Genomic DNA, 24064 nt, shown 5'->3' on the forward strand with positions numbered 1-24064 from the left:
AAACCGGCGGCGGCGGCTGCAGCGCGAGGAATCGTCGACCAAAGGGTCAGAAAGAGAGAAGTACAAGATGGCGGGGGAGAAAGCGCAGGCGACATGGGGGCCTGAGCAGGATGAAATTGTGAGACGGTGCGCGGAGCTGCTGAAGAGGGAGGTGCTGACCCCGTTGCTACAGGCAATTGAGGGGCTCAAGGAGACACTAAAGACCCAGGAGACAGAGCTCCGCGTGGTGGAGCAGAAGGTGACAGATATTGAGGACGAGATCCTGGGCCTGGCGGTTAAGACACAGACGCACGAGGCACTTCATAAAAATTGTACTGAAAGGATCGAGGCCCTATAAAATGGAGCGCGAAGGAAGAACCTTCGGATACAGGGTCTCCCTGAGGGTGTGGAAGGAGTGCTCTGTGGAGCGTACGCAAGTACGATGCTGAGCTCACTGATGGGTGCTGAGGCCCCTACGGGCCCCTTGGAGGTGGAGTGGGCAAATCGGATTCCGGCGAGAAGACCAAAAGCGGGAGAACCACCCAGGGCGGTAATCGCGCGATTTTACTGCCTTAAGGATAGAGAAGAGGTCCTGAGATGGGCTAAAAAGGTGCAGAGTAGCAGATAACAAAGAACAAAGAACAAAGAACAAAGAAATGTACAGCACAGGAACAGGCCCTTCGGCCCTCCAAGCCCGTGCCGACCATGCTGCCCGACTAAACTACAATCTTCTACACTTCCTGGGTCCGTATCCTTCTATTCCCATCCTATTCATATATTTGTCAAGATGCCCCTTAAATGTCCCTATCGTCCCTGCTTCCACTACCTCCTCCGGTAGCGAGTTCCAGGCACCCACTACCCTCTGCGTAAAAAACTTGCATCGTACATCTACTCTAAACCTTGCCCCTCTCACCTTAACCCTGTGCCCCCTAGTAATTGACCCCTCTACCCTGGGGAAAAGCCTCTGACTATCCACTCTGTCTATGCCCCTCATACTTTTGTATACCTCTATCAGGTCTCCCCTCAACCTCCTTTGTTCCAGTGAGAACAAACCGAGTTTATTCAACCGCTCCTCATAGCTAATGCCCTCCATACCAGGCAACATTCTGGTAATACACAATACATAACAATTTCGATATTTATCCCAAACATATGGTATCTGGACGTTCTCCCGGTGTCTGTATCGAGTTTCTCCGCCTGTTCCTGGTCCCTACCACATCCAAAGATGTGAAGGTTCGGTGATTAGCCATGCTAAAGTGTGCCAGAATGTCCATACATCAGCAGTTTCGCTGGATTGGTCCAGATCAACATGCCGGGTTACGGCATTCTACGGAGGAACTTCGTCACGTCGTTCCCTGCTGATTTTTTTGAAACCGTTTCACCCTCTGTCCTTTTCCTTTCATTCCTGAATATTGCCAGTGCGAATAAACTCTCTCTCTATTTCCACGATTGAACTATTTCGCCTAGATACCAGTTACACTATGGAACGCCTCACAATCGCCGTCTCACCCTCTTTGAACCAAAGAGAAAAATCGAGGCCCCTATCGTTTCACTGTTGCTATTGGGATAAATGTCTCCCTCTGGTAGTTCAAAGTAATATTGATTAGCTCTTTGGATGTGAAATGACTGTTTAAAATCATAATGTCAGCATTTGGCCTGTTTAATATTGGAACCGGAGGAAAGAAATCAAATCAATGTGGCATGAAATATAAATAGCACCAAGGCGGTGATTCGATCCCACAGAGGGACGAAGTATACAAAAAATTTCATCCTCGGGAGGAATATCATTTCATCTCCGGGTGGGATTGAACCACCAACCTTTCGGTTAACAGCCGAACGCAATAACCGATTGCGCCACAGAGACGACAATAGCTCACATCGCTAGAATAAACATGCCAAATTATGATGGAAACAATCTCATCCTGGCCACGTCATAAGAGCAAATTATTGTCCATGCACAAATCTGGAACAAAAACACAAAAGGTTGGGCAATCTCGGCAGGTCTTACAGCATCTGAGAAGTCAGAACGGAGTCTAAGGTTCAAGACAGGGTGACATTGTGTTACAGAACAAAGACTACACCATTATCCGTAGCCCTGTCAATAACGCTCCTCCAGCCTTTGACATTCGAGCCATTTTTGTATTTTCTGCTTCCTGATATTCGCAGTGAAACTATAATAAAACTGTATTTTCTGATGTGCAGTTAGGACAGTTTTCTTAGTTTCTAAATATCAGTTGATTTCTCATTCTAACCAAAGGAAATGTGTCTTGACTGTCGACGATCAGTCGGGCAGCGCCCTTCGTTCCTCGGAGTCTCTTTCTCGAAGTGTTTCCCAACATTCACAAAACTAGTGCTTGATTTTCATGTGTTGCTTCGTTTCCTTTTCTCCACTGCCAAGTGGCTCTATTTCTCAGAATTCTGCCCTCTCCTCCTCACTGCTTCATGACCAGATGTCAGGAAATTCATTTCCATGGAGGGACTATCGAGACCAAGATTATTCTCCGCGTATAAAGAAGGTTCAGTGGGTATTTGGTTGAGACACTTGAAAGTTTTGGGTGAATAGCCGAAGAGGCTGATGGAACAAATTGAGAGAGACTGTTTCACTTGCAAAAATAAAAGACACGGCGGAGTATGATAGATGATACTAGTTAAAATATAAAACCGTGATCTGAGGAGATTCTCGTATTCACAACAGTTTGAATTCAGGAGCCTCTAACAGGAGCAGAAACATGCACTCAGTTGTGACCCGGTTTAAAGAGGCCTTATACAGAGAATTCCGCACTCGTTCATTTCCGAGATGCGCATTAACTTACCGCTGTCGTGACTCGGAGTCGAAGCGAGGTTGATGCAGCCACAGCGCAAAGTACTAACCACTTTCCGATCACGACGCCACACGTTACCGCCTCGGTGCACTGTGACTGCCGATGTACTTGGTCATCAACTGTTTGGAATCTATCATGGCTAACACATTATGACTCTCTCATTACAAGTTTCGTAGATACACAGTTTGGATACCTCAACATTGGTTCCAGAGTAATATTCCTGCAACAAGGATATATACATTTTAACCCACGCTGATAAAAAGAACCGCCATAATTGATAACACATAACAATTTCGACATTCAGCCCAAATATATGGCATTTGGACTTTCTCCCGTCTCTGCACCGGTTTTCTCCGCCTGCTCGAGGTCCCTCCCATAGTCCAAAGATGTGAAGGTTCGGTGGATTGGCCATGCTAAAGTGTGCCAGATTGTCCATAGACTAGCACTTTCGCTGGGTTGGCCAAGATCAACGTGCCAGGTGACTGGCATTCGACGGAGGAGCTTGATCACGAAGACCCCTGCTGATATTTTAAAAACCATTTCATCCTGTGTCCTTTTCCTCTCAATCCTGAATATTGTCAGTGCAATCCATCTTTCTCTCTATTTCTACGACTCAACATCTCCGCCCGCATTCCAGTTAAACTTTGGAGCGTCTCTCATTCGCCGTCTCGCCCTCTTTGATCCAAAGAGAAAAATGTAAGATCCTTTCATCACACTGTTGCTATTGGGTGAATGTCTCTCTATGGTAATTCAAATTGATATTCATTAACTCTTTGGATGCGAACTGAATTTTTAAAATCAGAAAGTCAGCATTTGGCGTGTTTAATATTGGAACCGGAGAAAAGAAATCAAATCAACGTGGCATGAAATATAAAAAGCACCAAGGCGTTGATTCGATCCCACAGAGGGACAAAGTAAAATGCGCTTCACCCGGGGTGGGATAACCCTACGTCGCTGGGTGGGATCGAACCACCAACCTTTCCGTTAACAGCCGAACGCGCTGACCGATAGCGCCACAGAGACGATAAACGCTCGTTTAGCACCAATAAACAAGCCAATTTAAGATGGACACAGTCTCATCTTGTCCACATCGTAACAGCTCATTCTTGTTGATGCACCAATCTGGAACAAAAACACAAAATGCTGGGCAATCTCAGCAGGTCTGACAGCATCTGTGGAGAGAGAACGGCGTCTGTGTTTCAAGCCACGTTGATTATGTGTTACACAACAAAGACTACACCATTATCCGTAGCCCTGTCAATAACGCGCCTCCAGCCTTTTACATTAGAGCCATTTTTGTATTTTCTGCTTCCAGATATTCGCAGTGAAACTATAATAGAACTGTATTTTCTGATGTGCAGTTAGGACAGTTTTCTTAGTTTCTAAATATCAGTTGATTTCTCATTCTAACCAAAGGAAATGTGTCTTGACTGTCGACGATCAGTCGGGCAGCGCCCTTCCTTCTCCCCGGAGTCTCCTTCTCGAAGTGTTTCCCAACATTCACAAACCTAGTGCTTGATTTTCGTGTGTTGCTTCGTATCCTTTTCTCCACTGCCAAGTGGCTCTATTTCTCAAAATTCTGCCCACTCCTCACTGCTTCATGACCAGATGTCAGGAAATTCATTTCCATGGAGGGACTATCGAGACCAAGATTATTCTCCGCGTATAAAGAAGGTTCAGTGGGTATTTGGTTGAGACACTTGAAAGTTTTGGGTGAATAGCCGAAGAAGCTGATGTAACAAATTGAGAGAGACTGTTATCACTTGCAAAAATAAAAGACCCGGAGGAGTATGATGGATGAAAATAGTTAAAATATAAAACAGTGATCTGAGGAGATTCTCGTATTCACAACAGTTTGAATTCAGGTGCCTCTCACAGGAGCAGAAACATGCTCTCAGTTGTGACCCGTTTTAAAGAGGCCTGACACAGAGAATTCCGCACCCGTTAATTTTCGAGATACACATTAACTTACCGCTGTCGTGACTCGGAGTCGAAGCGAGGTTGATGCAGCCACAGCTCAAAGTACTAACCACTATACGATCACGACGCCACACGTTCCCGCCCTGGTGCACAGTGACTGCTGATGTACTTGATCATCAACTGTTTGGAATCTATCATGGCCAACACTTGATGACTCGCTCATTACAAGATTCGGAGATACACAGTTTGGATACCTCAACATTGGTTCCAGAGTAATGTTCCTGCAACAAGGGTATATACATTTTAACCCACGCTGATAAAAAGAACCGCTATAATAGATAACACATAACAATTTCGACATTCAGCCCAAATGTATGGCATTTGGACTTTCTCCCGTCTCTGCATCGATTTTCTCCGCCTGCTCGAGGTCCCTCCCATAGTCCAAAGATGTGATGGTTCGGTGGATTGGCCATGCTAAAGTGTGCCAGATTGTCCATAGACTAGCAGTTTCGCTGGATTGGCCAAGATCAACGTGCCAGGTGACTGGCATTCTACGGAGGCGCTTGATCACGAAGACCCCTGCTGATTTTTAAAAAACCATTTCATTCTGTATCCCTTTCCTCTCATTCCTGAATATTGTCAGTGCAAACCAACTTTCTCTCTATTTCTACGACTCAACATCTCCGCCCGCATATCAGTTGAACTTTGGAGCGTCTCTCATTCGCCGTCTCGCCCTCTTTGATCCAAAGAGAAAAATCTAAGATCCTTTCATCCCACTGTTGCTATTGGGTGAATGTCTCTCTGTGGTAATTCAAATTCATATTCATTAACCCTTTGGATGCGAACTGAATGTTTAAAATCAGAAAGACAGAATTTGGCGTGTTTAATATTGGAACCGGAGAAAAGAAATCAAATCAACCTGGCATGAAATATTAAAAGCATCAAAGCGGGGATTCGATCGCACAGAGGGACAAAGTAAAATGCGGTTCACGCGGGGCGGGATAACACGTCGTCTCTGGGTGGGATCGAACCACCAACCTTTCAGTTAACAGCCGAACGCGCTGACCGATTGCGCCACAGAGACGACAAATGCTCTTTCAGCTCCAATAAACAAGCCAATTTAAGATGGACACAGTCTCATCTTGTCCACATCGTAACAGTTCCTTCTTGTTGATGCACCAATCTGGAACAAAAACACAAAATGCTGGGCAATCTCAGCCGGTCTGACAGCATCTGTGGAGAGAGAACGGAGTCTGTGTTTCAAGCCACGTTGATTATGTGTCACAGAACAAAGACTACGCCATTATCCGTAGCCCTGTCAATAACGCCTTCCAGCCTTCTACATTCGAGCCATTGTTGTATTTTCTGCTTCCAGATATTCGCAATGAAACTATAATTAAACTGTATATTCTGATGTGCAGTAAGGACAGTTTTCTTAGATTCTAAATATCAGTTGATTTCTCGAATCATTCTAACCAATGGAAATGTGACGTCACTGTCGATGAGCAGTCGGGCAGCGCCCTACGTTCTCCCCGGTGTCTCTTTCTCGAAGTGTTTCCCAACATTCACAAAACTAGTGCTTGATTTCCGTGTGTCGCTTCTTTTCCATTTTCTCCATTGCCAACTGGCATTATCTCCCAAAATCCTGCCCGCTCCTCTTCATTGCATCATGTCAGATGTCAGGAAATTCATGGAGATGGAGGGACCATCCAGACCAAGAATATTCTCCGCGTACAAAGAAGGTTCCTGGGTCTTTACTTGAGACACTTGAACATTTTGGGTGAATGGCCAAAGAAGCTGATGCAGCAAATTGAGTGAGACTGTTTTCACTTCCAACCAAACAAGAACCTGAGGAGTATGCTTGCTGATAATAGTTAAAATAAAAAACTGGGAGCTGAAGAGATTCTCGTATTCACAAGCGTTTGAATTCTGGAGCATCAAACAGGAGCAGAAGCATGCACTCAGATGTGAGCCCGTTTTAATGAGTCCTTTCCTCAGAGAATTCCTCATCAGTTCATTTGCGAAAAACTCATCAAATTATCGCTGCCGTGACTCTGAATCGAAATTGCTGCGGCCACAACGGATAGCACTAACCACGAGACGATCACGGCGCCAAACGTCACCGGCGAAGCATGTCTGTAACTGTCGATGTCCTTGGTCATCAACTGTTTGGAAACTATCATGACGCACAGTTTATGACTCCCTAAAAACAACTTTAGTAGATACACCAGTTTGGATGCCTTAACTTTGGTTCCATAATAATGTTCTTGCAACAAGGATAATTAACCGGGCTCATAAAAATATCAATGCAATGGCTGTAATATATAATACATAACAACTCCGATATTCATCCCAAACTTATGGTATTTGGACGTTCTCCCGGTGTTTGCATCGGTTTTCTCTACCTGCTCGAGGTCCCACCCGCAGTGCAAAGATGTGAACGTTCGGTGTATTGGCCATGCTAAAATGAGCCAGATTGTCCATGGATTGTTTCAGTTAACAGCCGAACGCGCTGACCGATTGCGCCACAGAGACGACAAATGCTCTTTTAGCTCCAATAAACAAGCCAATTTAAGATGGACACAGTCTCATCTTATCCACATCGTAACAGTTCCTTCTTGTTGATGCACCAATCTGGAACAAAAACACAAAATGCTGGGCAATCTCAGCAGGTCTGACAGCATCTGTGGAGAGAGAACGGAGTCTGTGTTTCAAGCCACGTTGATTATGTGTCACAGAACAAAGACTACGCCATTATCCGTAGCCCTGTCAATAACGCCTTCCAGCCTTCTACATTCGAGCCATTGTTGTATTTTCTGCTTCCAGATATTCGCAATGAAACTATAATTAAACTGTATATTCTGATGTGCAGTAAGGACAGTTTTCTTAGATTCTAAATATCAGTTGATTTCTCGAATCATTCTAACCAATGGAAATGTGACGTCACTGTCGATGAGCAGTCGGGCAGCGCCCTTCGTTCTCCCCGGTGTCTCTTTCTCGAAGTGTTTCCCAACATTCATAAAACTAGTGCTTGATTTCCGTGTGTCGCTTCTTTTCCATTTTCTCCATTGCCAACTGGCATTATCTCCCAAAATCCTGCCCGCTCCTCTTCATTGCATCATGCCAGATGTCAGGAAATTCATGCAGATGGAGGGACCATCCAGACCAAGAATATTCTCCGCGGATACAGAAGGTTCCGTGGGTCTTTACTTGAGACACTTGAACATTTTGGGTGAATGGCCAAAGAAGATGATGCAGCAAATTGAGAGAGTCTGTTTTCACTTCCAACCAGACAAGAACCTGAGGAGTATGCTTGCTGATAATAGTTAAAATAAAAAACTGGGAGCTGAAGAGATTCTCGTATTCACAAGCGTTTGAATTCTGGAGCATCAAACAGGAGCAGAAGCATGCACTCAGATGTGAGCCCGTTTTAAAGAGTCCTTTCCTCAGAGAATTCCTCATCAGTTCATTTGTGAAAAACTCATCAAATTATCGCTGCCGTGACTCTGAATCGAAATTGCTGCGGCCACAACGCAGAGCACTAACCACGAGACGATCACGGCGCCACACGTCACCGGCGAAGCATATCTGTAACTGTCGATGTACTTGGTCATCAACTGTTTGGAATCTATCATGACGCACAGTTTATGACTCCCTAAAAACAACTTTAGTAGATACACAAGTTTGGATGCCTTAACTTTGGTTCCATAATAATGTTCCTGCAACAAGGATAATTAACCGGGCTCATAAAAATAACAATGCAATGGCTGTAATATATAATACATAACAATTCCGATATTCATCCCAAACTTATGGTATTTGGACGTTCTCCCGGTGTCTGCATCGGTTTTCTCTACCTGCTCGAGATCCCTCCCGCAGTGCAAAGATGTGAACGTTCGGTGTATTGGCCATGCTAAAATGAGCCAGATTGTCCATGGATTAACAGTTTCGCTGGGTTGGCCGTGATCAATTTGCCGGATTACGGGTATTCTACGGAGGAACTTGGTCTCTTTGTCTCTTGCTGATTTTTTGAAACCATTTCTCCCAGCATTCCTTTCCTCGCATTCTTGAATATTGCAAGTTCAAACAAACTCTCTCTCTATTTCCACGATTGTCTTTCTCCGCCCAAATACCAGTTGCGCGTTGCAGTGCCTCTCATTCGCCGTCTCACACTCTTTGATCTAAAGAGAAAAATCTAGGCCCCTTTCGTTCCACTGTTGCTGTCAGGTGAATGTCTCTCCATGGTGGTTCAAATTCATATTGATTAAACCTTTGGATGCGAACTGACTGTTTGAAATCATAAAGACAGCATTTGGCGTGTTTAAAATTGGAACCGGAGAAAATAAATCAAATCAACGGGGCATGAAATATAAAAAGCACCAAGGTGGTGATTCGATCCCACAGAGGGACGAAGTATACAAAACATTTCACCCTCGGGAGGAATATCATTTCGTCTTCGGGTGGGATTGAACCACCAACCTTACGGTTAACAGCCGAACGCGCTAACCGATTGCGCCACAGAGACGACAACTGCTCTCGTTACTCGAATAAACATGCCAAATAATGATGGAAACAATCTCATCCTGGCCACGTCATAAGAGCAAATTATTGTCCATGCACAAATTTGGAACAAAAACACAAAAGGTTGGGCAATCTCCGCAGGTCTTACAGCATCTGAGAAGTCAGAACGGAGTCTGTGGTTCAAGACAGGGTGACTTTGTGTTACAGAACAAAGACTACACCATTATCCGTAGCCCTGTCAATAACGCGCCTCCAGCCTTTTACATTCGAGCCATTTTTGTATTTTCTGCTTCCAGATATTCGCAGTGAAACTATAATAAAACTGTATTTTCTGATGTGCATTTAGGACAGTTTTCTTAGTTTCTAAATATCAGTTGATTTCTCATTCTAACCAAAGGAAATGTGTCTTGACTGTCGACGATCAGTCGGGCAGCGCCCTTCGTTCTCCCCGGAGTCTCTTTCTCGAAGTGTTTCCCAACATTCACAAACCTCGTGCTTGATTTTCGTGTGTTGCTTCGTATCCTTTTCTCCACTGCCAAGTGGCTCTATTTCTCAAAATTCTGCCCACTCCTCACTGCTTCATGACCAGATGTCAGGAAATTCATTTCCATGGAGTGACTATCGAGACCAAGATTATTCTCCGCGTATAAAGAAGGTTCAGTGGGTATTTGGTTGAGACACTTGAAAGTTTTGGGTGAATAGCCGAAGAAGCTGATGTAACAAATTGAGAGAGACTGTTTTCACTTGCAAAAATAAAAGACCCGGAGGAGTATGATGGATGAAAATAGATAAAATATAAAACAGTGATCTGAGGAGATTCTCGTATTGCCAACAGTTTGAATTCAGGTGCCTCTCACAGGAGCAGAAACATGCACTCAGTTGTGACCCGCTTTAAAGAGGCCTTACACAGAGAATTCCGCACCCGTTAATTTTCGAGATACACATTAACTTACCGCTGTCGTGACTCGGAGTCGAAGCGAGGTTGATGCAGTCACAGCGCAAAGTACTAACCACTATACGATCACGACGCCACACGTTCCCGCCCAGGTGCACAGTGACTGCTGATGTACTTGATCATCAACTGTTTGGAATCTATCATGGCCAACACTTGATGACTCTCTCATTACAAGTTTCGTAGATACACAGTTTGGATACCTCAACATTGGTTCCAGAGTAATGTTCCTGCAACAAGGGTATATACATTTTAACCCACGCTGATAAAAAGAACCGCTATAATAGATAACACATAACAATTTCGACATTCAGCCCAAATATATGGCATTTGGACTTTCTCCCGTCTCTGCATCGATTTTCTCCGCCTGCTCGAGGTCCCTCCCATAGTCCAAAGATGTGAAGGTTCGGTGGATTGGCCATGCTAAAGTGTGCCAGATTGTCCATAGACTAGCAGTTTCGCTGGATTGGCCAAGATCAACGTGCCAGGTGACTGGCATTCTCCGGAGGAGCTTGATCACGAAGACCCCTGCTGATTTTTTAAAAACCATTTCATTCTGTATCCCTTTCCTCTCATTCCTGAATATTGTCAGTGCAAACCAACTTTCTCTCTATTTCTACGACTCAACATCTCCGCCCGCATACCAGTTGAACTTTGGAGCGTCTCTCATTCGCCGTCTCGCCCTCTTTGATCCAAAGAGAAAAATCTAAGATCCTTTCATCCCACCGTTGCTATTGGATGAATGTCTCTCTATGGTAATTCAAATTCATATTCATTAACCCTTTGGATGCGAACTGAATGTTTAAAATCAGAAAGACAGAATTTGGCGTGTTTAATATTGGAACCGGATAAAAGAAATCAAATCAACGTGGCATGAAATATTAAAAGCACCAAGGCGGTGATTCGATCGCACAGAGGGACAAAGTAAAATGCGGTTCACGCGGGGTGGGATAACACTTCGTCTCTGGGTGGGATCGAACCACCAACCTTTCAGTTAACAGCCGAACGCGCTGACCGATTGCGCCACAGAGACGACAAATGCTCTTTTAGCTCCAATAAACAAGCCAATTTAAGATGGACACAGTCTCATCTTGTCCACATCGTAACAGTTCCTTCTTGTTGATGCACCAATCTGGAACAAAAACTCAAAATGCTGGGCAATCTCAGCAGGTCTGACAGCATCTGTGGTGAGAGAACGGAGTCTGTGTTTCAAGCCAGGTTGATTATGTGTCATAGAACAAAGAATACGCCATTATCCGTAGCCCTGTCAATAACGCCTTCCAGCCTTCTACATTCGAGCCATTGTTGTATTTTCTGCTTCCAGATATTCGCAATGAAACTATAATTAAACTGTATATTCTGATGTGCAGTAAGGACAGTTTTCTTAGATTCTAAATATCAGTTGATTTCTCGAATCATTCTAACCAAAGGAAATGTGACGTCACTGTCGATGAGCAGTCGGGCAGCGCCCTTCGTTCTCCCCGGTGTCTCTTTCTCGAAGTGTTTCCCAACATTCACAAAACTAGTGCTTGATTTTCGTGTGTCGCTTCTTTTCCATTTTCTCCATTGCCAACTGGCATTATCTCCCAAAATCCTGCCCGCTCCTCTTCATTGCATCATGACAGATGTCAGGAAATTCATGGAGATGGAGGGACCATCCAGACCAAGAATATTCTCCGCGTATACAGAAGGTTCCGTGGGTCTTTAATTGAGACACTTGAACATTTTGGGTGAATGGCCAAAGAAGCTGATGCAGCAAATTGAGAGAGACTGTTTTCACTTCCAACCAGACAAGAACCTGAGGAGTATGCTTGATGATAATAGGTAAAATAAAAAAGTGGGAGCCAAAGAGATTCTCGTATTCACAAGCGTTTGAATTCTGGAGCATCAAACAGGAGCAGAAGCATGCACTCTGATGTGAGCCCGTTTTAAAGAGTCCTTTCCTCAGAGAATTCCTCATCAGTTCATTTGCGAAAAACTCATCAAATTATCGCTGCCGTGACTCTGATTCGAAATTGCTGCGGCCACAACGGATAGCACTAACCACGAGACGATCACGGCGCCACACGTCATCGGCGAAGCATGTCTGTAACTGTCGATGTACTTGGTCATCAACTGTTTTGAATCTATCATGACGCACAGTTTATGACTCCCTAAAAACAACTTTAGTAGATACACAAGTTTGAATGCCTTAACTTTGGTTCCATCATAATGTTCCTGCAACAAGGATAATTAACCGGGCTCATAAAAATAACAATGCAATGGCTATAATATATAATACATAACAAATCCGATACTCATCCCAAACCTATGGTATTTGGACGTTCTGCCAGTGTCTGCATCGGTTTTCTTTACCTGCTCGAGGTCCCTCCCGCAGTGCAAAGATGTGAACGTTCGGTGTATTGGCCATGGTAAAATGAGCCAGATTGTCCATGGATTAACAGTTTCGCTGGATTGGCCGTGATCAATTTGCGGGATTACGGGTATTCTACGGAGGAACTTGCTCTCTTTGTCTCTTGCTGATTTTTTGAATCGATATCTCCCAGCATTCCTTTCCTCTCATTCTTGAACATTGCAAGTGCAAACAAACTCTCTCTCTATTTCCACGATTGACTTTCTCCGCCCAAATACCAGTTGCGCGTTGGAGCGCCTCTCATTCGCCGTCTCACACTCTTTGATCTAAAGAGAAAAATCTAGGCCCCTTTGGTTCCACTGTTGCTGTTAGGCGAATGTCTCTCCATGGTGGTTCAAATTCATATTGGTTCAACCTTTGGATGCGAACTGACTGTTTGAAATCATAAAGACAGCATTTGGCGTGATTAATATTGGAACCGGAGAAAATAAATCAAATCAACGTGGCATGAAATATAAAAAGCACCAAGGCGGTGATTCGATCCCACAGAGGGAAGAAGTATACAAAATATTTCATCCTTGGGTGGGATCGAACCACCAACCTTTCAGTTAACAGCCGAACGCGCTGACCGATTGCGCCACAGAGCCGACAAATGCTCTTTCAGCTCCAATAAACAAGCCAATTTAAGATGCACACATGTCGCATCTTGTCCTCATCGTAACAGCTCATTCTTGTTGATGCACCAATCTGCAACAAAAACACAAAATGCTGGGCAATCTCAGCAGGTCTGACAGCATCTGTGGAGAGAGAACGGAGTCTGTGCTTCAAGCCAGGTTGATTATGTGTCACAGAACAAAGACTACGCCATTATCCGTAGCCCTGTCAATAACACCCTCCAGCCTTCTACATTCGAGCCATTTTTGTATTTTCTGCTTCCAGATATTCGCAATGAAACTATAATTAAACTGTATATTCTGATGTGCAGTAAGGACAGTTTTCTTAGATTCTAAATATCAGTTGATTTCTCGAATCATTCTAACCAAAGGAAATGTCACGTCACTGTCGATGAGCAGTCGGGCAGCGCCCTTCGTTCTCCCCGGTGTCTCTTTCTCGAAGTGTTTCCCAACATTCACAAAACTAGTGCTTGATTTTCGTGTGTCGCTTCTTTTCCATTTTCTCCATTGCCAACTGGCATTATCTCCCAAAATCCTGCCCGCTCCTCTTCATTGCATCATGACAGATGTCAGGAAATTCATGGAGATGGAGGGACCATCCAGACCAAGAATATTCTCCGCGTATACAGAAGGTTCCGTGTGTCTTTACTTGAGACACTTGAACATGTTGGGTGAATGGCCAAAGAAGATGATGCAGCAAATTGAGAGAGACTGTTTTCACTTCCAACCAGACAAGAACCTGAGGAGTATGCTTGCTGATAATAGTTAAAATAAAAAACTGGGAGCTGAAGAGATTCTCGTATTCACAAGCGTTTGAATTCTGGAGCATCAAACAGGAGCAGAAGCACGCACTCAGGTGTGAGCCCGTTTTAAAGAGTCCTTTCCTCAGAGAATTCCTCATCAGTTCATTTGCGAAAAACTCATCAAATTATCGCTGCCGTGACTCTGAATCGAAATTGCTGCGGCCACAACGCGGAGCACTAACCACGAGACGATCACGGCGCCATACGTCACCGGCGAAGCATGTCTGAAACTGTCGATGTACTTGGTCATCAACTGTTTGGAATCTATCATGACGCACAGTTTATGACTCCCTAAAAACAACTTTAGTAGATACACAAGTTTGGATGCCTTAACTTTGGTTCCATAATAATGTTCCTGCAACAATGATAATTAACCGGGCTCATAAAAATTACAATGCAATGGCTGTAATATATAATACACAACAATTCCGATATTCATCCCAAACTTATGGTATTTGGACGTTCTCCCGGTGTCTGCATCGGTTTTCTCTACCTGCTCGGGGTCCCACCCGCAGTGCAAAGATGTGAACGTTCGGTGTATTGACCATGCTAAAATGAGCCAGATTGTCCATGGATTAACAGTTTCGCTGGATTGGCCGTGATCAATTTGCGGGATTACGGGTATTCTATGGAGGAACTTGGTCTCTTTGTCTCTTGCTGATTTTTTGAAACGATTTCTCCCAGCATTCCTTTCCTCTCATTCTTGAATATTGCAAGTGCAAACAAACTCTCTCTCTATTTCCTCGATTGACTTTCTTCGCCCAAATACCAGTTGCGCGTTCGAGCGCCTCTCATTCGCCGTCTCCCACTCTTTGATCTAAAGAGAAAAATCTAGGCCCCTTTCGTTCCACTGTTGCTGTTAGGTGAATGTCTCTCCATGGTGGTTCAAATTCATATTGGTTCAACCTTTGGATGCGAACTGACTGTTTGAAATCATAAAGGCAGCATTTGGCGTGTTTAATATTGGAACCGGAGAAAATAAATCAAATCAACGTGGCATGAAATATAAAAAGCACCAAGGCGGTGATTCGATCCCACAGAGGGACGAAGTATACAAAACATTTCATCCTCGGGAGGGATATCACTGGGTGGGATTGAACCACCAACCTTTCGGTTAACAGCCGAACGCGCTAACCGATTGCGCCACAGAGACGACAACTGCTCTCGTCACTCGAATAAACATGCCAAATTCTGATGGAAACAATCTCATCCTGCCCACGACATAAGAGTAAATTATTGTCCATGCACAAATCTGGAACAAAAACACAAAAGGTTGAGCAATCTCGGCAGGTCTTACAGCATCTGAGAAGTCAGAACGGAGTCTGTGGTTCAAGACAGGGTGACTTTGTGTTACACAACAAAGACTACACCATTATCCGTAGCCCTGTCAATAACGCGCCTCCAGCCTTTTACATTCGAGCCATTTTTGTATTTTCTGCTTCCAGATATTCGCAGTGAAACTATAATAAAACTGTATTTTCTGATGTGCAGTTAGGACAGTTTTCTTAGTTTCTAAATATCAGTTGATTTCTAATTGTAACCAAAGGAAATGTGTCTTGACTGTCGACGATCAGTCGGGAAGCGCCCTTCGTTCTCCCCGGTGTCTCTTTCTCGAAGTGTTTCCCAACATTCACAAACCTAGTGCTTGATTTTCGTGTGTTGCTTCGTATCCTTTTCTCCACTGCCAAGTGGCTCTATTTCTCAAAATTCTGCCCACTCCTCACTGCTTCATGACCAGATGTCAGGAAATTCATTTCCATGGAGGGACTATCGAGACCAAGATTATTCTCCGCGTATAAAGAAGGTTCAGAGGGTATTTGGTTGAGACACTTGAAAGTTTTGGGTGAATAGCCGAAGAAGCTGATGTAACAAATTGAGAGAGACTGTTTTCACTTGCAAAAATAAAAGACCCGGAGGAGTATGATGGATGAAAATAGTTAAAATATAAAACAGTGATCTGAGGAGATTCTCGTATTCACAACAGTTTGAATTCAGGTGCCTCTCACAGGAGCAGAAACATGCACTCAGTTGTGACCCGCTTTAAAGAGGCCTTACACAGAGAATTCCGCACCCGTTAATTTTCGAGATACACATTAACTTACCGCTGTTGTGACTCGGAGTCGAAGCGAGGTTGATGCAGCCACAGCGCAAAGTACTAACCACCAGACGATCACGACGCCACACGTTCCCGCCGAGATGCACAGTGACTGCCGATGTACTTGATCATCAACTGTTTGGAATCTATCATGGCCAACACTTTATGACTCTCCCATTACAAGTTTCGTAGATACACAGTTTGGATACCTCAACATTGGTTCCAGAGTAATGTTCCTGCAACAAGGGTATATACATTTTAACCCACGCTGATAAAAAGAACCGCTATAATAGATAACACATAACAATTTCGACATTCAGCCCAAATATATGGCATTTGGACTTTCTCCCGTCTCTGCATCGATTTTCTCCGCCTGCTTGAGGTCCCTCCCATAGTCCAAAGATGTGAAGGTTCGGTGGATTGTCCATGCTAATGTGTGCCAAATTGTCCATAGACTAGCAGTTTCGCTGGATTGGCCAAGATCAACGTGCCAGGTGACTGGCATTCTACGGAGGAGCTTGATCACGAAGACCCCTGCTGATTTTTTAAAAACCATTTCATTCTGTATCCCTTTCCTCTCATTCCTGAATATTGTCAGTGCAAACCAACTTTCTCTCTATTTCTACGACTCAACATCTCCTCCCGCATACCAGTTGAACTTTGGAGCGTCTCTCATTCGCCGTCTCGCCCTCTTTGATCCAAAGAGAATAATCTAAGATCCTTTCATCCCACTGTTGCTATTGGGTGAATGTCTCTCTATGGTAATTCAAATTCATATTCATTAACCCTTTGGATGCGAACTGAATGTTTAAAATCAGAAAGACAGAACTTGGCGTGTTTAATATTGGAACCGGAGAAAAGAAATCTAAAACCGGAGAAAAGAACCCTAACCCTAACCCCAACCCTAACCAATCTGGAACAAAAACACAAGATGCTGGGCAATCTCAGCAGGTCTGACATCATCTGTGGAGAGAGAACTGAGTCTGTGTTTCAAGCCACGTTGATTATGTGTCACAGAACAAAGACTACGCCATTATCCATAGCCCTGTCAATAACGCCTTCCAGCCTTCTACATTCGAGCCATTGTTGTATTTTCTGCTTCCAGATATTCGCAATGAAACTATAATTAAAATGCATATTCTGATGTGCAGTAAGGACAGTTTTCTTAGATTCTAAATATCAGTTGATTTCTCGAATCATTCAAACCAAAGGAAATGTGACGTCACTGTCGATGAGCAGTCGGGCAGCGCCCTTCGTTCTCCTCGGTGTCTCTTTCTCGAAGTGTTTCCCATCATTCACAAAACTAGTGCTGGATTTTCGTGTGTCGCTTCTTTTCCATTTTCTCCATTGCCAACTGGCATTATCTCCCAAAATCCTGCCCGCTCCTCTTCATTGCATCATGACAGATGTCAGGAAATTCATGGAGATGGAGGGACCATCCAGACCAAGAATACTCTCCGCGTATACAGAAGGTTCCGTGGGTCTTTACTTGAGACACTTGAACATTTTGGGTGAATGGCCAAAGAAGCTGATGCAGCAAATTGAGAGACTGTTTTCACTTCCAACCAGACAAGAACCTGAGGAGTATGCTTGCTGATAATAGTTAAAATAAAAAACTGGGAGCTGAAGAAATTCTCGTATTCACAAGCGTTTGAATTCTGGAGCATCAAACAGGAGCAGAAGCATGCACTCAGATGTGAGCCCGTTTTAAAGAGTCCTTTCCTCAGAGAATTCCTCATCAGTTCATTTGCGAAAAACTCATCAAATTATCGCTGCCGTGACTCTGAATCGAAATTGCTGCGGCCACAACGGATAGCACTAACCACGAGACGATCACGGCGCCACACGTCACCGGCGAAGCATGTCTGTAACTGTCGATGTACTTGGTCATCAACTGTTTGGAATCTATCATGACGCACAGTTTATGACTCCCTAAAAACAACTTTAGTAGATACACAAGTTTGGATGCCTTAACTTTGGTTCCATAATAATGTTCCTGCAACAAGGCTAATTAACCGGGCTCATAAAAATAACAATGCAATGGCTGTAATATATAATACATAACAATTCCTATATTCATCCCAAACGTATGGTATTTGGACGTTCTCCCGGTGTCTGCATCGGTTTTCTCTACCTGCTCGGGGTCCCACCCGCAGTGCAAAGATGTGAACGTTCGGTGTATTGGCCATGCTAAAATGATTCAGATTGTCCATGGATTAACAGTTTCGCTGGATTGGCCGTGATCAATTTGCGGGATTACGGGTATTCTATGGAGGAACTTGGTCTCTTTGTCTCTTGCTGATTTTTTGAAACGATTTCTCCCAGCATTCCTTTCCTCTCATTCTTGAATATTGCAAGTGCAAACAAACTCTCTCTCTATTTCCACGATTGACTTTCTTCGCCCAAATACCAGTTGCGCGTTCGAGCGCCTCTCATTCGCCGTCTCACACTCTTTGATCTAAAGAGAAAAATCTAGGCCCCTTTCGTTCCACTGTTGCTGTTAGGCGAATGTCTCTCCATGGTGGTTCAAATTCATATTGATTAAACCTTTCGATGCGAACTGACTGTTTGAAATCATAAAGACAGCATTTGGCGTGTTTAATATTGGAACCGGAGAAAATAAATCAAATCAACGTGGCATGAAATATAAAAAGCTCCAAGGCGGTGTTTCGATCACACAGAGGGACGAAGTATACAAAACATTTCATCCTCGGTAGGGACATCATTTCGTCTCTGGGTGGGATTGAACCACCGACCTTACGGTTAACAGCCGAACGCGCTAACCGATTGCGCCACAGAGACGACAACGTCTCTCGTCATTCGAATAAACATGCCAAATTATGATGGAAACAATCTCATCCTGGCCACGACACAAGAGCAAATTATTGTCCATGCACAAATCTGGAACAAAAACACAAAAGGTTGGGCAATCTCGGCAGGTCTTACAGCATCTGAGAAGTCAGAACGGAGTCTGTGGTTCAAGACAGGGTGACTTTGTGTTACACAACAAAGACTACACCATTATCCGTAGCCCTGTCAATAACGCGCCTCCAGCCTTTTACATTCGAGCGATTTTTGTATTTTCTGCTGCCAGATATTCGCAGTGAAACTACAATAAAACTGTATTTTCTGATGTGCAGTTAGGACAGTTTTCTTAGTTTCTAAATATCAGTTGATTTCTCATTGTAACCAAAGGAAATGTGTCTTGACTGTCGACGATCAGTCGGGAAGCGCCCTTCGTTCTCCCCGGTGTCTCTTTCTCGAAGTGTTTCCCAACATTCACAAACCTAGTGCTTGATTTTCGTGTGTTGCTTCGTATCCTTTTCTCCACTGCCAAGTGGCTCTATTTCTCAAAATTCTGCCCACTCCTCACTGCTTCATGACCAGATGTCAGGAAATTAATTTCCATGGAGGGACTATCGAGACCAAGATTATTCTCCGCGTATAAAGAAGGTTCAGAGGCTATTTGGTTGAGACACTTGAAAGTTTTGGGTGAATAGCCGAAGAAGCTGATGTAACAAATTGAGAGAGACTGTTTTCACTTGCAAAAATAAAAGACCCGGAGGAGTATGATGGATGAAAATAGTTAAAATATAAAACAGTGATCTGAGGAGATTCTCGTATTGCCAACAGTTTGAATTCAGGTGCCTCTCACAGGAGCAGAAACATGCACTCAGTTGTGACCCGCTTTAAAGAGGCCTTACACAGAGAATTCCGCACCCGTTAATTTTCGAGATACACATTAACTTACCGCTGTTGTGACTCGGAGTCGAAGCGAGGTTGATGCAGCCACAGAGCAAAGTACTAACCACCAGACGATCACGACGCCACACGTTCCCGCCGAGATGCACAGTGACTGCCGATGTACTTGATCATCAACTGTTTGGAATCTATCATGGCCAACACTTTATGACTCTCTCATTACAAGTTTCGTAGATACACAGTTTGGATACCTCAACATTGGTTCCAGAGTAATGTTCCTGCAACAAGGGTATATACATTTTAACCCACGCTGATAAAAAGAACCGCTATAATAGATAACACATAACAATTTCGACATTCAGCCCAAATATATGGCATTTGGACTTTCTCCCGTCTCTGCATCGACTTTCTCCGCCTGCTCGAGGTCCCTCCCATCGTCCAAAGATGTGAAGGTTCGGTGGATTGGCCATGCTAAAGTGTGCCAGATTGTCCATAGTCTAGCAGTTTCGCTGGATTGGCCAAGATCAACGTGCCAGGTGACTGGCATTCTCCGGAGGAGCTTGATCACGAAGACCCCTGCTGATTTTTTAAAAACCATTTCATTCTGTATCCCTTTCCTCTCATTCCTGAATATTGTCAGTGCAAACCAACTTTCTCTCTATTTCTACGACTCAACATCTCCTCCCGCATACCAGTTGAACTTTGGAGCGTCTCTCATTCGCCGTCTCGCCCTCTTTGATCCAAAGAGAATAATCTAAGTTCCTTTCATCCCACTGTTGCTATTGGGTGAATGTCTCTCTATGGTAATTCAAATTCATATTCATTAACCCTTTGGATGCGAACTGAATGTTTAAAATCAGAAAGACAGAACTTGGCGTGTTTAATATTGGAACCGGAGAAAATAAATCTAAAACTGGAGAAAAGAACCCTAATCCTAACCCCAACCCTAACCAATCTGGAACAAAAACACAAGATGCTGGGCAATCTCAGCAGGTCTGACATCAACTGTGGAGAGAGAACGGAGTCTGTGTTTCAAGCCACGTTGATTATGTGTCACAGAACAAAGAATACGCCATTATCCATAGCCCTGTCAATAACGCCCTCCAGCCTTCTACATTCGAGCCATTGTTGTATTTTCTGCTTCCAGATATTCGCAATGAAACTATAATTAAACTGTATATTCTGATGTGCAGTAAGGACAGTTTTCTTAGATTCTAAATATCAGTTGATTTCTCGAATCATTCTAACCAATGGAAATGTGACGTCACTGCCGATGAGCAGTCGGGCAGCGCCCTTCGTTCTCCCCGGTGTCTCTTTCTCGAAGTGTTTCCCAACATTCACAAAACTAGTGCTTGATTTCCGTGTGTCGCTTCTTTTCCATTTTCTCCATTGCCAACTGGCATTATCTCCCAAAATCCTGCCCGCTCCTCTAAATTGCATCATGTCAGATGTCAGGAAATTCATGGAGATGAAGGGACCATCCAGACCAAGAATATACTCCGCGTACACAGAAGGTTCCGTGGGTCTTTACTTGAGACACTTGAACATTTTGGGTGAATGGCCAAAGAAGCTAATGCAGCAAATTGAGAGAGACTGTTTTCACTTCCAACCAGACAAGAACCTGAGGAGTATGCTTGCTGATAATAGATAAAATAAAAAACTGGGAGCTGAAGAGATTCTCGTATTCACAAGCGTTTGAATTCTGGAGTATCAAACAGGAGCAGAAGCATGCACTCAGATGTGAGCCCGTTTTAAAGAGTCCTTTCCTCAGAGAATTCCGCATCAGTTCATTTGCGAAAAACTCATCAAATTATCGCTGCCGTGACTCTGAATCGAAATTGCTGCGGCCACAACGCAGAGCACTAACCACGAGACGATCACGGCGCCACACGTCACCGGCGAAGCATATCTGTAACTGTCGATGTACTTGGTCATCAACTGTTTGGAATCTATCATGACGCACAGTTGATGACTCCCTAAAAACAACTTTAGTAGATACACAAGTTTGGATACCTTAACTTTGGTTCCATAATAATGTTCCTGCAACAAGGATAATTAACCGGGCTCATAAAAATAACAATGCAATGGCTGTAATATATAATACATAACAATTCCGATATTCATCCCAAACTTATGGTATTTGGACGTTCTCCCGGTGTCTGCATCGGTTTTCTCTACCTGCTCGGGGTCCCACCCGCAGTGCAAAGATGTGAACGTTCGGTGTATTGGCCATGCTAAAATGAGCCAGATTGTCCATGGATTAACAGTTTCGCTGGATTGGCCGTGATCAATTTGCGGGATTACGGGTATTCTACGGAGGAACTTGGTCTCTTTGTCTCTTGCTGATTTTTTGAAACGATTTCTCCCAGCATTCCTTTCCTCTCATTCTTGAATATTGCAAGTGCAAACAAACTCTCTCTCTATTTCCAGGATTGACTTTCTTCGCCCAAATCCCAGTTGCGCGTTGGAGTGCCTCTCATTCGCCGTCTCACACTCTTTGATCTAAAGAGAAAAATCGAGGCCCCTTTCGTTCCACTGTTGCTGTTAGGTGAATGTCTCTCTATGGTGGTTCAAATTCATATTGATTAAACCTTTGGATGCGAACTGACTGTTTGAAATCATAAAGACAGCATTTGGCGTGTTTAATATTGGAACCGGAGAAAATAAATCAAATCAACGTGGCATGAAATATAAAAAGCACCAAGGCGGTGATTCGATCCCACAGAGGGACGAAGTATACAAAACATTTCATGCTCGGCAGGGATATCATTTTGACTCTGGGTGGGATTGAACCACCAACCTTACGGTTAACAGCCGAACGCGCTAACCGATTGCGCCACAGAGACGACAACTGCACTCGTCATTCGAATAAACATGCCAAATTCTGATGGAAACAATCTCATCCTGGCCACGACATAAGAGCAAATTATTGTCCATGCACAAATCTGGAACAAAAACACAAAAGGTTGGGCAATCTCGGCAGGTCTTACAGCATCTGAGAAGTCAGAACGGAGTCTGTGGTTCAAGACAGGGTGACTTTGTGGTACACAACAAAGACTACACCATTATCCGTAGCCCTGTCAATAACGCGCCTCCAGCCTTTTACATTCGAGCCATTTTTGTATTTTCTGCTGCCAGATATTCGCAGTGAAACTACAATAAAACTGTATTTTCTGATGTGCAGTTAGGACAGTTTCCTTAGTTTCTAAATATCAGTTGATTTCTCATTGTAACCAAAGGAAATGTGTCTTGACTGTCGACGATCAGTCGGGAAGCGCCCTTCGTTCTCCCCGGTGTCACTTTCTCGAAGTGTTTCCCAACATTCACAAACCTAGTGCTTGATTTTCGTGTGTTGCTTCGTATCCTTTTCTCCACTGCCAAGTGGCTCTATTTCTCAAAATTCTGCCCACTCCTCACTGCTTCATGACCAGATGTCAGGAAATTCATTTCCATGGAGGGACTATCGAGACCAAGATTATTCTCCGCGTATAAAGAAGGTTCAGTGGGTATTTGGTTGAGACACTTGAAAGTTTTGGGTGAATAGCCGAAGAAGCTGATGTAACAAATTGATAGAGACTGTTTTCACTTGCAAAAATAAAAGACCCGGAGGAGTATGATGGATGAAAATAGTTAAAATATAAAACAGTGATCTGAGGAGATTCTCGTATTCACAACAGTTTGAATTCAGGTGCCTCTCACAGGTGCATAAACATGCACTCAGTTTTGACCCGCTTTAAAGAGGCCTTACACAGAGAATTCCGCACCCGTTAATTTTCGAGATACACATTAACTTACCGCTGTCGTAACTCGGAGTCGAAGCGAGGTTGATGCAGCCACAGCTCAAAGTACTAACCACTATACGATCACGACGCCACACGTTCCCGCCCAGGTGCACAGTGACTGCTGATGTACTTGACATCAACTGTTTGGAATCTATCATGGCCAACACTTGATGACTCTCTCATTACAAGTTTCGTAGATACACAGTTTGGATACCTCAACATTGGTTCCAGAGTAATGTTCCTGCAACAAGGGTATATACATTTTAACCCACGCTGATAAAAAGAACCGCTATAATAGATAACACATAACAATTTCGACATTCAGCCCAAATATATGGCATTTGGACTTTCTCCCGTCTCTGCATCGATTTTCTCCGCCTGCTCGAGGTCCCTCCCATAGTCCAAAGATGTGAAGGTTCGGTGGATTGGCCATGCTAAAGTGTGCCAGATTGTCCATAGAC

General features: G+C 43.9%; 8 non-coding genes across 8 annotated transcripts; all 8 read right to left on the reverse strand.

Annotated features, from left to right (window-relative positions):
* Positions 1 to 1769: 1769 nt before the first annotated feature.
* trnan-guu (transfer RNA asparagine (anticodon GUU)) lies at positions 1770 to 1843 on the reverse strand. Its single transcript has one exon. It is a non-coding gene; the product is annotated as a tRNA-Asn (tRNA).
* Positions 1844 to 5731: 3888 nt separating this feature from the next.
* On the reverse strand, positions 5732 to 5805 carry trnan-guu (transfer RNA asparagine (anticodon GUU)). The gene has a single exon. It is a non-coding gene; the product is annotated as a tRNA-Asn (tRNA).
* A 3367-nt stretch (positions 5806 to 9172) lies between these two features.
* trnan-guu (transfer RNA asparagine (anticodon GUU)) lies at positions 9173 to 9246 on the reverse strand. The gene has a single exon. It is a non-coding gene; the product is annotated as a tRNA-Asn (tRNA).
* Positions 9247 to 11153: 1907 nt separating this feature from the next.
* On the reverse strand, positions 11154 to 11227 carry trnan-guu (transfer RNA asparagine (anticodon GUU)). The gene has a single exon. It is a non-coding gene; the product is annotated as a tRNA-Asn (tRNA).
* Positions 11228 to 13120: 1893 nt separating this feature from the next.
* Positions 13121 to 13194, reverse strand: trnan-guu (transfer RNA asparagine (anticodon GUU)). Its single transcript has one exon. It is a non-coding gene; the product is annotated as a tRNA-Asn (tRNA).
* Positions 13195 to 15103: 1909 nt separating this feature from the next.
* Positions 15104 to 15177, reverse strand: trnan-guu (transfer RNA asparagine (anticodon GUU)). The gene has a single exon. It is a non-coding gene; the product is annotated as a tRNA-Asn (tRNA).
* A 3670-nt stretch (positions 15178 to 18847) lies between these two features.
* Positions 18848 to 18921, reverse strand: trnan-guu (transfer RNA asparagine (anticodon GUU)). Its single transcript has one exon. It is a non-coding gene; the product is annotated as a tRNA-Asn (tRNA).
* A 3672-nt stretch (positions 18922 to 22593) lies between these two features.
* trnan-guu (transfer RNA asparagine (anticodon GUU)) lies at positions 22594 to 22667 on the reverse strand. Its single transcript has one exon. It is a non-coding gene; the product is annotated as a tRNA-Asn (tRNA).
* Positions 22668 to 24064: the final 1397 nt, after the last annotated feature.

This window comes from Scyliorhinus torazame, chromosome 14, assembly GCF_047496885.1.
Source record: "Scyliorhinus torazame isolate Kashiwa2021f chromosome 14, sScyTor2.1, whole genome shotgun sequence".
Taxonomy (NCBI): domain Eukaryota; kingdom Metazoa; phylum Chordata; class Chondrichthyes; order Carcharhiniformes; family Scyliorhinidae; genus Scyliorhinus; species Scyliorhinus torazame.